Genomic DNA, 13,561 nt, shown 5'->3' with positions numbered 1-13,561 from the left:
TGGAAATGCAGAAATACGGAATTGGGTTCCTGCAGAAATGTGGAATTGGGAATTGATGGAAATGCAGAAATATAGGATTGGGGATCCGTGGAATTGGGGATTTATGGAATTGCAGGGATATCGGTTTGGGGATCCATGGGAAAAATGCAGGAATTTCCATTTGGGGACCTACGGAAATGGGGATTTATGGAAATGCAGAAATGTGGATTTGGGATCCATGGAAATGCAGAAATATGGGATTGGGGATCCGTGGAAATGCAGGGATATCGATTTGGGGTTCCTATGGAATTGGGGATCCATGGACGTGCAGAAATGTGGGATTGGAGATTTATTAAATTGGGAATTTATTCAATTTGGGATCCATGGAAATGCGGGAATGTGGGATTGGGGATTTATGGAATTGGGGATTTATTAAAGTGGGGATCCATGGAAATGCGGGAATGTGGAATTGGGGATTTATGGAATTGGGGATTTATTCAACTGGGGATCCATGGAAATGCAGAAATATGAAATTCGGGACCTGTGGGACTGCAGAAATCTGGGATTGGAGATTTATTAAATTGGGAATTTATTAAATTGGGGATCCATGGAAATGCGGGAATGTGGGATTGGGGATTTATGGAATTGGGAATTTATTAAATTGGGGATCCATGGAAATGGGGATTTATTGAATTGGGGATCCATGGAAATGCAGAAATATGAAATTCGGGACCTGTGGGATTGGGGATTTATGGAATTGGGAATTTATTCAATTTGGGATCCATGGAAATGCAGGAATGTGGGATTGGGGATTTATGGAATTGGGGATTTATTAAATTGGGGATCCATGGAAATGCAGAAATATGAAATTCGGGACCTGTGGAATTGGGGATTTATGGAATTGGGGATTTATTAAATTGGGGATCCATGGAAATGCAGGAATGTGGGATTGGGGATTTATGGAATTGGGCACCGATGGAATTTGGGATCCGTGGAACTGAGGGGCGTTAATTGGGGTTTAAATTAAACCCCAATTTACGGGGATCGGGGACCTTTGGAACCGCGGGGAGACGGAATTGGGATAAAAACTCGGGGAATTGGGATAAAAACTCCGGGAATTGGGGTAAAAACTCGGGAATTGGGAATTTACGGAATTGGGAATTCACGGGAACCCCGGGAACCTCTGGGAGTCAGCGGGAACCAAAGGAATTCATCAAAATTGATGGGAACCCGTAAAAACGGCCAGGAACTGACGGGACCCGATGGGAATCGCCGCTGCGCTAATTAGGAGCGTTAATTAGGAGCGTTAATTAGGCACGTTCGCACACACAAACACGCGCGCCGGCCCCGAGAGCGATTAGGGGCTGGCGGAATTTGCATCTCATTAACATTCCCATCTCATTAACATCCCCATCTCATTAACATTCCCATCTCATTAACATCCCCGCAAGGGCCGGTCCTGCAGCCGGGAAAGAAAATCAAATATAAAATAATAAAATATACCGAATAAAAAATAGAAAATAAAATCAAATATAAAATAATAAAATATACCGAATAAAAAATAGAAAAGAAAATAAAATATAAAATAATAAAATATACGGAACAAAAATAGAAAAGAAAATAAAATATAAAAGAAAATATAAGGAATAAAAAATAGAAAATAAAATAAAATATAAAAGAAAATATACGGAATCAAAAATAGAAAAGAAAATACAAAATAATAAAATATACGGAATCAAAAATGGAAAAGAAAATAAAATATAAAATAATAAAATGTACAGAATAAAATATATAAAAGAAAATAAAATATAAAAGAAAATATACGGAATAAAAATAGAAAAGAAAATATAAAATAATAAAATATGCTGGATAAAATATATAAAAGAAAATAAAATATAAAAGAAAATATACAGAATTAAAAAATCAAAGAAAATAAAATAGAAAAGAAAATGTACGGAATTAAAAAATAGAAAAGAAAATCAAATATCAAATAATAAAATACACGGAATAAAAAATAGAAAATAAAATAAAATATAAAAGAAAATATGCGGAATTAAAAAATAGAAAAGAAAATCAAATGTAAAAGAAACTATATGGAATAAAATATATGAAAGAGAATAAAAGAAAATATAATAAAATAGAAAATGGAATATAATAAAATAAATCTTAAAATAAAATAGAAAACGAGAGTAGAAAATAAATAGAAAGTAAAATAAATAGAAAGTAAAATAAATAGAAAATAAAATAAATAGAAAGTAAAATAAGTAGAAAATAAAATAAATAGAAAATAAAATAAATATAAAATTAAAATAAATAGAAAATTAAGTATTAAAACAAATAGTATAGAATAAAATTAAATATAAAATTAAAATAAATATAAAATTAAATAATAAATAAAATAGTATAGAATAAAAACAAATATAAAATAACATTTAAAAAATAGAATAATATAGAATAAAATTAGATATAAAATTAAAATAACATTTTAAAAATAAGATAAAATGAAATGAAGTGAAATGAAATAAAATAAAATAAAAATGAAATAAAATGAAATAAAATAAAATGAAATGAAATAAAATAAAATAAAATAAAATAAAATAAAATAAAATAAAATAAAATAAAATAAAATAAAATAAAATAAAATAAAGAAGCGCCGTAGCTCCGGAGCAGGAGGAGCCGCGTTTGGGATCCGAGTCACGTTTGGGAAATTTATGGGGCCGCTGCTGCGGGAGGTGAAGCCCTCGCTGCTTCCAGAAACGATTTTCGCTCGTTGTGCGCCTTTCCCCGGGAATTTGTGGCGTTTTCCCGGGAATTTGGGGGCTTTTCCCGGGAATTTGGGGGTTTTGTGGCGTTTCCCGGGAATTTGGGGCGGATTTACCCCAAAATCGCCGCCGGAGCCGCCCCAGCCACCCCAAAAATGCATTTATGGCCTGCGGACCCCCCCAGCTCATTTTTCCCTATTTTTCCATTCCTTAGGGATGGAAATCCCAAAAAATTCCTCCCCAACCCCGAGGATTTTTGGGGTGCGCGGCCTTGCCCGTTTCCTTCGCTTTTTCTGCTCGCTGGGGTTGGAAATCTCAAAAAATTCCCGTGGATTTTTGGGGTGCGAATCCCCAAAATCCCCACCAACCCCGGGGATTTTTGGGGTACAAATACGAAAAATCGCTCCCGAACCCTGGGGAGTTTTGGGGTACAAATCCCAACCCCGCGGATTTTTGAGGTACAAATAACAAAAATCCCAACCCCGAATCCAGCGGATTTTTGGTGTTCGAATCCCAACCCCGGGGATTTTTGGGATACAAATGCCAAAAATCGCTCCCGAACCCAGCGGATTTTTGGAGTAAGAATCCCAACCCCGAACCCAGCGGATTTTTGGGGTACAAATCCAACCCTGGGGATTTTTGGGGTACAAATCCCAACCCCGCGGATTTTTGAGGTACAAATACCAAAAATCCCAACCCCGAACCCAGCGGATTTTTGGGGTACAAATACCAAAAATCCCAACCCCGAACCCAGCGGATTTTTGGGGTAAAAATCCCCAAAATCGTCCCTAACCCCGGGGATTTTTGGGGTAGGAATCCCAACCACGAACCCAGAGGATTTTTGGGGTACAAATCCCAAAAATCGCCACCAACCCTGGGCGATTTTTGAGGTAGAAATCCCGAAAATTGCCCCCGACCCCGGGGATTTTTGGGGTACGAATCCCAACCCCGAACCCAGCGCATTTTTGGCGTAAAAATCCCCAAAATCGCCCCCGAACCCAGCGGATTTTTGGGGTACAAATCCCAACCCAGCGGATTTTAGGGGTAAAAATCCGAGAAATCGCTCCCCAACCCCGCGGATTTTTGAGGTACAAATACAAAAAATCGCTCCCAAACCCAGCGGATTTTTGGGGTACAAATACCAAAAATTGCTCCCGAACCCTGGGGATTTTTGGGGTAAAAATCCCAACCCCGCGGATTTTTGGGGTACGAATCCCAACCCCAAACCCCGCGGATTTTTGGGGCGCCGTTTCCCCTCCCCGGCTCCGCACACCCCCAAAATCGCCCCCGACCCCCCCTTGCGGGGCCCGCGGGGGTTTTGGGGCGGGGGCTCCGCTCCCCCTCCCCCGATCCCATCCCATCCTTCAGCCGCGATTCCCTGAACTCCGCGTGAACCCCGAGCGCGGCCGCAAACCCATCGATCACCGGCCCATAAATCACAAACCCATCCATCACCGGCCCGCGCCTCCCTTAACCCTTCCGAGATCGGCGGGGAAAAACCGGGAAAAAATCAGAAAAATCGGGAAAATATCAGAAAAATCGGGAAAATTCGCGTTTGGTCCCGGGTGGGGCGGGAGGGGGAAAAAATCCCGGTTTTTTTGAAGGGGTTCGGCCCCAGGGATGGGTTTGGGGATTTGTTTTTTGGGGGGTTTTTAGGGGTGGAAAAGGGCGGGGATGTGAGGATGAGGAGGGAGAAAATCCCGGGATTTGTGGGGTGGGAGGAAAATGGTTCGGCCCCAGGGATGGGTTTGCGGTTTTTTGGGGGGTTTGGGGGATTTTTGGGGGGGTTTGGGGATTTTTTGGGGGTTGGGGGATTTTTTGGGGGGTTGGGGGATTTTTGGGGGGGTTTTGGGATTTTTTGGGGGGGTTTTTGGGGTTTTTTAGGGGTGGAAAAGGGCGGGGGTGCGAGGATGAGGAGGGAGAAAATCCCAGGATTTGTGGGGTGGGAGGAAGGGGGTTCAGCCCCAGGGATGGGTTTGGGGTTTTTTGGGGATTTGGGGGGTTTTGGGGATTTTTTGCGGGTTTGGGGGGGTTTTGGGGGGGTTTCGGGGATTTTTTGCGGGTTTGGGTTTTTTTTTGGGGGGTGGAAAAGGAAGGTAACGGGTGTGAGGATGAGGAGGGAGCGGATCCCGTTTATTTTAGGGTGGGATGAAGGGATTTCTGCCCATTGATGGGTTTGGGGTTTTTTTGAGGGGTAGGAAGGGAAAGGAGGATGAGGAGGATGAGGAGGATGAGGAGGATGAGGAGGATGAGGAGGATGAGGAGGATGAGGAGGGGGAGGAGGATGAGGAGGATGAGGAGGGAGCGGATCCCGGTGCGTTTTTAGGGTGGGATGAAGGGGTTTCTCTCCATGAATGGATTTGGGGTATTTTTGGGGGCTTTGGGGTTTTTTAGGGGTTAAAAGGGAAAGGAACGGGTGCGAGGATGAGGAGGGGGAGGAGGAGGAGGAGGAGGAGGAGGAGGAGGAGGAGGAGGAGGAGGGAGGGAGGGAGGAAGGGAGGGAGGAGGGGGCACTGCGGGGGAATCGATCAGGGCCGGGAATGGATCGGGGATCGATCGGGAATGGGAGCGGGAAAATGGAAGCGGGGGAGGGGGAGGGACACGGACAGACGGACAGAGGGACAGAGGGACAGGGGACAGACGGACAGACGGACACGGACAGGGGACAAGGGACGCGGACAGACGGACAGAGGGACAGGGGACAAGGACAGGGGACACGGACAGACGGACAGAGGGACAGGGGGACAAGGACACACGGACGGGGACACAGACGGACGGACAGGTGGGGGGGGGACACGGAGAGAGGTACAGGGACAGACAGACAGACGGACACGGACAGACGGACACGGACAGAGGGATACGAGGGGCGGGACGCGGACAGACGGACACAGGGACAGGAGGGACAGACTGACAGGGGGACACGGACAGAGGGACAGACGGACAGAGGGACACGGTCAGACGGACAGACGGACAGAAGGACACGGACAGACGGACAGAATGACAGGGGGACACGGACACGGGGACACGGACAGAGGGACAGACGGACAGAGGGACACGGACAGACGGACAGACTGACAGGGGGACACGGACACGGGGACACGGACAGAGGGACAGACGGACAGAAGGACACGGACAGACGGACGGGGGGAACAGGAGGAGGGACAAGGACACACGGACGCGGGGACACGGACGGACGGACGGACACACGGACAGAGGGACACGGCCCGAAGGACGGACAGGGCTGGACGGGCAGGGACCGGGACCGGGACACTCCCCCTTGGACAGGACACGCCCACAGGTACGGGGCCACGCCCACCTAGCGGGACACGCCCCCATCCCCCCAGGCCCCGCCCCCTGCAGGGCCCCGTTCCCTCCCCAACCCTCGGCCGGAAAAACCCAAAAACCCCAAAAAAACCAAAAACCCCAAAACCCCCCAAAAACCCAAAAACCCCAAAAACCCCAAAAACCCCAAAAACCCCAAAAAAACAAAAAACCCAAAACCCCAAAACCCCAAAAACCCCAAAACCCCAAAAACCCCAAAACCCCAAAAAACCCAAAAACCCCAAAACCCCAAAAACCCCAAAACCCCAAAAACCCCAAAGAACCCCAAAACCCCAAAACCCCAAAACCCCAAAAACCCAAAAACCCCAAAAAACCAAAAACCCCAAAACCCCAAAAACCCCAAAAGCCCCAAAACCCCAAAAACCCAAAGACCCCAAACCCACAGAACTGTTGAATTTTTGGGTTTTCTTGGGAATTTTGGGAGTGGGGCTCACACCCGGCCCTGGGAGTGTTTTGATTTATTTTTATAAACTTTAATTAATATGAATTTATTTCTGTATATCCTGTTTATTCTTGAGTTTCTTATTCATTGGATTAGGCAGAAATTTTTGTTATTTAGGATTTTATTGTGGTTTTAGTGCATTTTTTGTAAAAAAATACTTAAATTTTTAATCTTAAATATTTCCATTCTATTTATTTTGTGTTATGGATTATATACTTTAGTCTATTATATATTGTATGTTATAAATGATATATTTTATATGTTGTAAATTATATATTGTATGTTATAAATAATACATTACATATTATAAATTGCGTATTTGATATTAAATATCGTAAATTCTATATTTTCTATTAGATTTTATTAAATATTTAGTGGATATTGTGCTTTATGTCGTTTATATTGTGGTTTATAGCTCGACATTTCCACCTTTCGCAGCTTTGTTATTGCAGGAAATAAATGGGTGAGTGAAAATAAAATAAATAAATATTAAAAACAAAAATTAAAAATAAAATTATATAAATATGAATTTAAGTATTTATCCGGAATTTTCTCGTGGACAAATCCCAATCCCAAAAATTCCCAAAAAAATCCTCAAATAATTGTTTTTAAAAATCCCAAAACCTCCAAACCAACCCCAGGAAGCTCCGCTTTAATTAATCCATTAATTAATGAATTCCTTAATTAAGGAGGCGCTAATGAGCAGCGCGAGCTCCCGCGGGATCCCGGGAGTTCCGGGAATGGGAAAGGGGCTCCCAATTTTAATTTTTTTTATTATTTTATTACCATTATTTCATTAATTAATTGTATTTCCTAATTATCTAGTAATTAATTGGTGTTCTTTTGTTTTGCCGGGAAGGTTCTATTGTGATTTTATTATTTCATTATTTATTATCGGTTATTTGACAATAGGTCAGTTTGTTACACCTCATTTTAATAAATATTCTTTAATTAGATTATATTTATTGATCTATTATTTAATTATTAAGTATTATTTTTTCATATATCCTTTTATTAAACATTATTTATTATCTAGAATTTATTGTCCATAAATGATTTCATATGAGTTTATTGGCTATTAAACATTATTTATTACATAATATATTATTTATTATTGTTCAATAAATATAATGTAATATATTATTTAATTAAATCGTGTTCAAGATATACTATTTGATATCATTATTTATTACATCATATATTATTTATTATTGTTCAATAAATATTATGTAATATATTATTTAATTAAATAGTGTTCAAGATATACTATTTGATATCAATTAGTTCGATATTACAATATATACTATTTGATATCAATTAATTCGATATTATTTAATATATTATTGGAGATATTATTTATTAATCATTATTCCATATATAAAATTTCATATATCTTAATTAAATGTTATATAATAATTTATTTAGTATATTATTTAATTATTATGTAATGCAAGTAACTTAATGCGTGTTGTTTAATTAAATCGTGGTTTATTACATATAATTCAGTGTTATTTATCACGTTGGGTGTTCCAGGTGTGCAAGGGGCAGGTGTGTGATGGTGTCACAGGTGTGTGTGACACCCACAGGCGTGCAAAGGTGTCACAGCTCTGTGTCACACTCAGCTTTGTGAAGGTGTCTGTGTCACTCACAGGTGTGCAAAGGTTTCACACTCACCTGTGTGAAGGTGTCTGTGTCACTCACAGGTGTGTGACGGTGTCACAGGTGTGTGTCACACCCACAGGCGTGCAAAGGTGTCACAGCTGTGTCACACTCACCATGGCGTGACAGGATCACAGTCTCTGTGTCACTCACAGGTGTGCAAAGGTTTCACACTCACCTGTGCCAAGGTGTCTCTGTGGCGCTCAGGTGTGCAAATTTGTCCCAGGTACACACAGGTGTCACTTCCTGTGCCACACTCGCCTGTGCGAAATTCTTGCTGTTGGCTGTGTCACTCAGGTGTGCCAGCACAGGTGTGCAAAGGTGTCACAGCTCTGTGTCACACTCACCTCTGTGAAGGTGTCTGTGTCACTCACAGGTGTGTGACGGTGTCACAGCTCTGTGTGACACACACAGGTGTGCAAAGGTGTCACAGGTGTGTGTGACACCCACAGGTGTGCAAAGGTGTCACAGCTGTGTCACACTCACCATGGCGTGACAGGATCACAGGTGTCTCTGTGTCACTCGCAGGTGTGCAAAGGTGTCCCAGGCACACACAGGTGTCTCTGTGTCACGCTCCTCTGGGTGTGACGGTGTCACAGCTCTGTGTCACTCAGGTGTGCCAGCCCAGGTGTGCAAAGGTGCCACAGGTCTGTGTTACACTCACAGGTGTGTGATGGTGTCACAGGTGTGTGTCACACTCACAAATGTGCAAAGGTGTCTCAGGTGTCTGTGTCACACTCGCCATGGTGTGACAGGATCACAGTCTCTGTGTCACTCACAGGTGTGCAAAGGTGTCACAGCTGTGTCACACTCACCTGGGTGAAGGTGTCTGTGTCACTCACAGGTGTGTGACGGTGTCACAGGTGTGTGTGACGCCCACAGGCGTGCAAAGGTGTCACAGCTGTGTCACACTCACCATGGCGTGACAGGATCACAGTCTCTGTGTCACTCGCAGGTGTGCAAAGGTGTCACAGCTCTGTGTCACACTCACCTGTGTGTGACGGTGTCACAGCTCTGTGTCACTCAGGTGTGCCAGCACTGGTGTGGAAAGATGTCACAGCTCTGTGTCACACTCACAGGTGTGTGACGGTGTCACAGGTGTGTGTGACACACACAGGCGTGCAAAGGTGTCACAGCTGTGTCACACTCACCTGTGTGAAGGTGTCTCTGTGTCACTCACAGATGTGCAAAGGTGTCCCAGGTGTCTGTGTCACACTCGCCATGGCGTGACAGGATCACAGTGTCTGTGTCACTCAGGTGTGCAAAAGTGTATCAGGTGCACACAGGTGTCTCTGTGTCACACTCACCTGGGTGTGACCGTGTCACAGATGGCTCTGTGTCACTCAGGTGTGCAAAGGTGAGTCACAGTCTGTGTCACAGGTGTGCAAATTATTAATTGTATTATTATATAATTATATAATTATATATATACATATATATGTGTATATGTATATAATTATATATAATTATCTATACATGTATATGTGTATATGTATATAATTATATATATAATTATATAAATACATATATGTGTGTATATGATTATATATATAATTATATATATATATGTGTGTATATGTATATAATTATATATAATTATCTATACATGTATATGTGTATATGCATATAATTATATATATAATTATATAAATATATATATGTGTATATGTATATAATTGTATATATATAATTATATATACATATATGTGTATATGCATATAATTATATATATAATTATATATATACATATATATGTGTATATGTATATAATTATACATATAACATTTTTTCACATATATAAAAAATCATTTCAATAATTTTATCCATTTTTTTGGGCGGGTTTGGAGGGGATTTGGGGCTTTGAAATAAAAACCACCAGACACGGGAATAAAACAAATTCACACCGAGCGCTTTTATTGACACCGAGACCGTCACAGAACGCACCAAAATTCCCTTTTTATTGCAGTTTTACACCGAGCAGGAGGGCGGGAAATTCAATAATTCCATTTTTGCATTTTTTCCGCCTGAAAAACACAAAAAAAATCCACCACAAAACCCCCTCAGAGCGGCGTTTGGGGGCAAATAAATTGAATTTTCGCCTTTTTTTGCACCCTCGGGGCTGTTTTTTTTTTTAAATTTCTCCTCCCTTCCCACTCCCAAAATTGGGATTTTTCAGCGTTTTTGAAAAAAAATCACAATATTTAATTTATTTTTAATTTTATTCTGTGTTTTTCGCCCTCCAGACCCCCCCCAAAGTTTTCCCTAAACCCCCCCAGGGTTTCCCACACCCCGAAATAAATAGAAAATAAATAGAAAATAAATTAAAAATAAATTAACAATAAATAAAACCCTGAAAAAGGGGTGAAAAACCCATTTTTGGAAAGTTTCTCCAGGTGCGGCCACCTGGGCTCATGCGACCTCCAACATGCAGCTAAAAAAGGAGGAGGGTTAATTAAGTAATAATTAAAATAATTAATTATTAATAATGACAATAATTGGGGGCATTTAAAGCGGGGTCGAGTTTTGCCACGCACAGGGGATGAATAAAAGAATAATTAAAATAATTAAATATGAATAATAATTGGGATGATTTAAAGAGGGGTCAAGTTTTGACACGCAGGGGATTAATAAAATAATAATTAAAATAATTAATAATGACTGGGAGAGTTTAAAGTGGGGTCAAGTTATGACACGCACAGGGGATTAATAAAATTACAATAATAATAATAAATCATCATTTAAAAATACTTTTAAATAATCAGGAGAATCTTAAAAAGGGGTTGAGTTTTGACACGTAGGGGGGAATAATAATAATAATAATAATAATAATAATAATAATAATAATAATAATAATAATAGAGTTCCTCGCACCCCAAAACAAGGTGAAAACCCCAAATATAGAGATTTATATATTAGAATCTATCAGAGCCACAGGCCCCGCACAGCGCGGATTTTTGGGGTGGGAAATTCGGATTTTTCCTCAAAAGCTGGGCTGGAAATTCGAAATTTTCATTATAACCTGGTGGGAAAATCCGAATTTCTGTTCTAATCTGGGCGGGAAAATCTGAATTTTTCTAAAAATCCGAATTTCCCATCCCAGCCCATGTGGAAAACCAGAATTCCCGTTACAACCCGGGCAGAAAAATCCGAATTTTCCTCATAACCCAAGCAGAAAAATCCGAATTTCCGCTACAATCTGTGCAGAAAAATCTGAACTTTTAAAATTTCTGCTATAACCCAGGTAGAAAAATCCGAATTTTCCGACTTTTTCTTTATAACCCAGGCAGAAAAATCCGAATTTCCTCTACAACCAGGGCAGAAAATCCTGAATTTTCCGAATTTCTGCTGCAACCTGGGCAGAAAAATCCGAATTTCCTGTACAACCCGGGCAGAAAAATCCGAATTTTCCTCATAAACCAAGCAGAAAAATCCGAATTTCCGCTACAATCTGTGCAGAAAAATCCGAATTTTTAAAATTTCTGCTACAACCCAGGCAGAAAAATCCGAATTTCTGCTACAACCAGGGCAGGAAAATCCTGAATTTTCCGAATTTCTGCTACAACCTGGGCAGAAAAATCCGAATTTCCACCGTAACCAGGGCAGAAAAATCCGAATTTTCCTCATAACCCAGGCAGAAAAATCCGAATTCCTGCTACAACCAGGGCAGAAAATCCTGAATTTTCCGAATTCCTGCTACAACCTGGGCAGAAAAATCCAAATTTTCCTCATAACCCGTGCAGAAAAATCCGAATTTTCGGAATTTCCCCTACAACCTGGGCAGAAAAATCCGAATTTCCCGACTTTTTCTTTATAACCCGGGCAGAAAAATCCGAATTTCCTCTACAACCAGGGCAGAAAATCTTGAATTTTCCGAATTTCTGCTACAACCAGGGCAGAAAAATCCGAATTTTCCTCATAACCCAGGTAGAAAAATCTGAATTTCCTCTACAACCCAGGGCAGAAAAATTACAGATTTTTTTTTTTTTTCAATTCCTGCTACAACCTGGGCAGAAAAATCCATATTTCCCGACTTTTTCTTTATAACCCAGGCAGAAAAATCTGAATTTCCTCTACAACCAGGCCAGAAAAATCCGAATTTCCTCTACAACCTTGGCAGAAAAATCCGATTTTTCCTCATAACCCAAGTAGAAAAATCCGAATTTCCTCTACAACCTGGGCAGAAAAATCCAAATTTTCCTCATAACCCGTGCAGAAAAATCCGAATTTTTGGAATTTCCCCTACAACCAGGGCAGAAAATCCTGAATTTTCCGAATTCCTGCTACAACCTGGGCAGAAAAATCCGAATTTCCTCCACAACCAAGGTAGAAAAATCCGAATTTCCTCCACAACCTTGGCAGAAAAATCCGATTTTTCCTCATAACCCAAGTAGAAAAATCCGAATTTCCTGTACAACCTGGGCAGAAAAATCCAAATTTTCCTCATAACCCGTGCAGAAAAATCCGAATTTTCGGAATTTCCCCTACAACCTGGGCAGACAAATCCGAATTTCCACCGTAAACAAGGCAGAAAAATCCGAATTTCCTGTACAACCTGGGCAGAAAAATCCGAATTTCCTGTACAACCAGGGCAGAAAATCCTGAATTTTCTGAATTCCTGCTACAACCTGGGCAGAAAAATCCGAATTTGCTCTACAACCTGGGCAGAAAAATCCAAATTTTCCTCATAACCCGTGCAGAAAAATCCGAATATTCGGAATTTCCCCTACAACCTTGGCAGAAAAATCCGATTTTTCCTCATAACCCAGGTAGAAAAATCTGAATTTCCTCTACAACCCAGGGGAGAAAAATACAGATTTTTCTTTTTTCAATTCCTGCTACAACCTGGGCAGAAAAATCCGAATTTCCACCGTTAGCAGGGCAGAAAATTCTGAATTTCTTCTACAACCCGTGCAGAAAAATCCGAATTTTCGGAATTTCCCCTACAACCAGGGCAGAAAATTCTGAATTTCCACCGTAACCAAGGCAGAAAAATCCGAATTTCCACCGTAACCAGGGCAGAAAAATCTGAATTTCTGCTACAACCAAGGCAGAAAAATCCGATTTTCCTGTACAACCCAGGGCAGAAAAATACAGATTTTTTTTTTTTCAATTCCTGCTACAACCTGGGCAGAAAAATCCGAATTTTCCTCATAACCCGTGCAGAAAAATCCGAATTTTCGGAATCTCCCCTACAACCAGGGCAGAAAATCCTGAATTTTCCGAATTTCTGCTACAACCTGGGCAGAAAAATCCGAATTTCCAGACTTTTTCTTTATAACCCAGGCAGAAAAATCCGAATTTCCTCTACAACCAGGGCAGAAAATCCTAAATTTTCCGAATTTCTGCTACAACCAGGGCAGAAAATTCGGAATTTCCG

The sequence above is a fragment of the Zonotrichia albicollis genome, chromosome 33, assembly GCF_047830755.1.
Source record: "Zonotrichia albicollis isolate bZonAlb1 chromosome 33, bZonAlb1.hap1, whole genome shotgun sequence".
NCBI classification, from domain to species: Eukaryota; Metazoa; Chordata; class Aves; order Passeriformes; family Passerellidae; genus Zonotrichia; species Zonotrichia albicollis.
Note: the sequence above shows the minus strand (reverse complement) of the source record.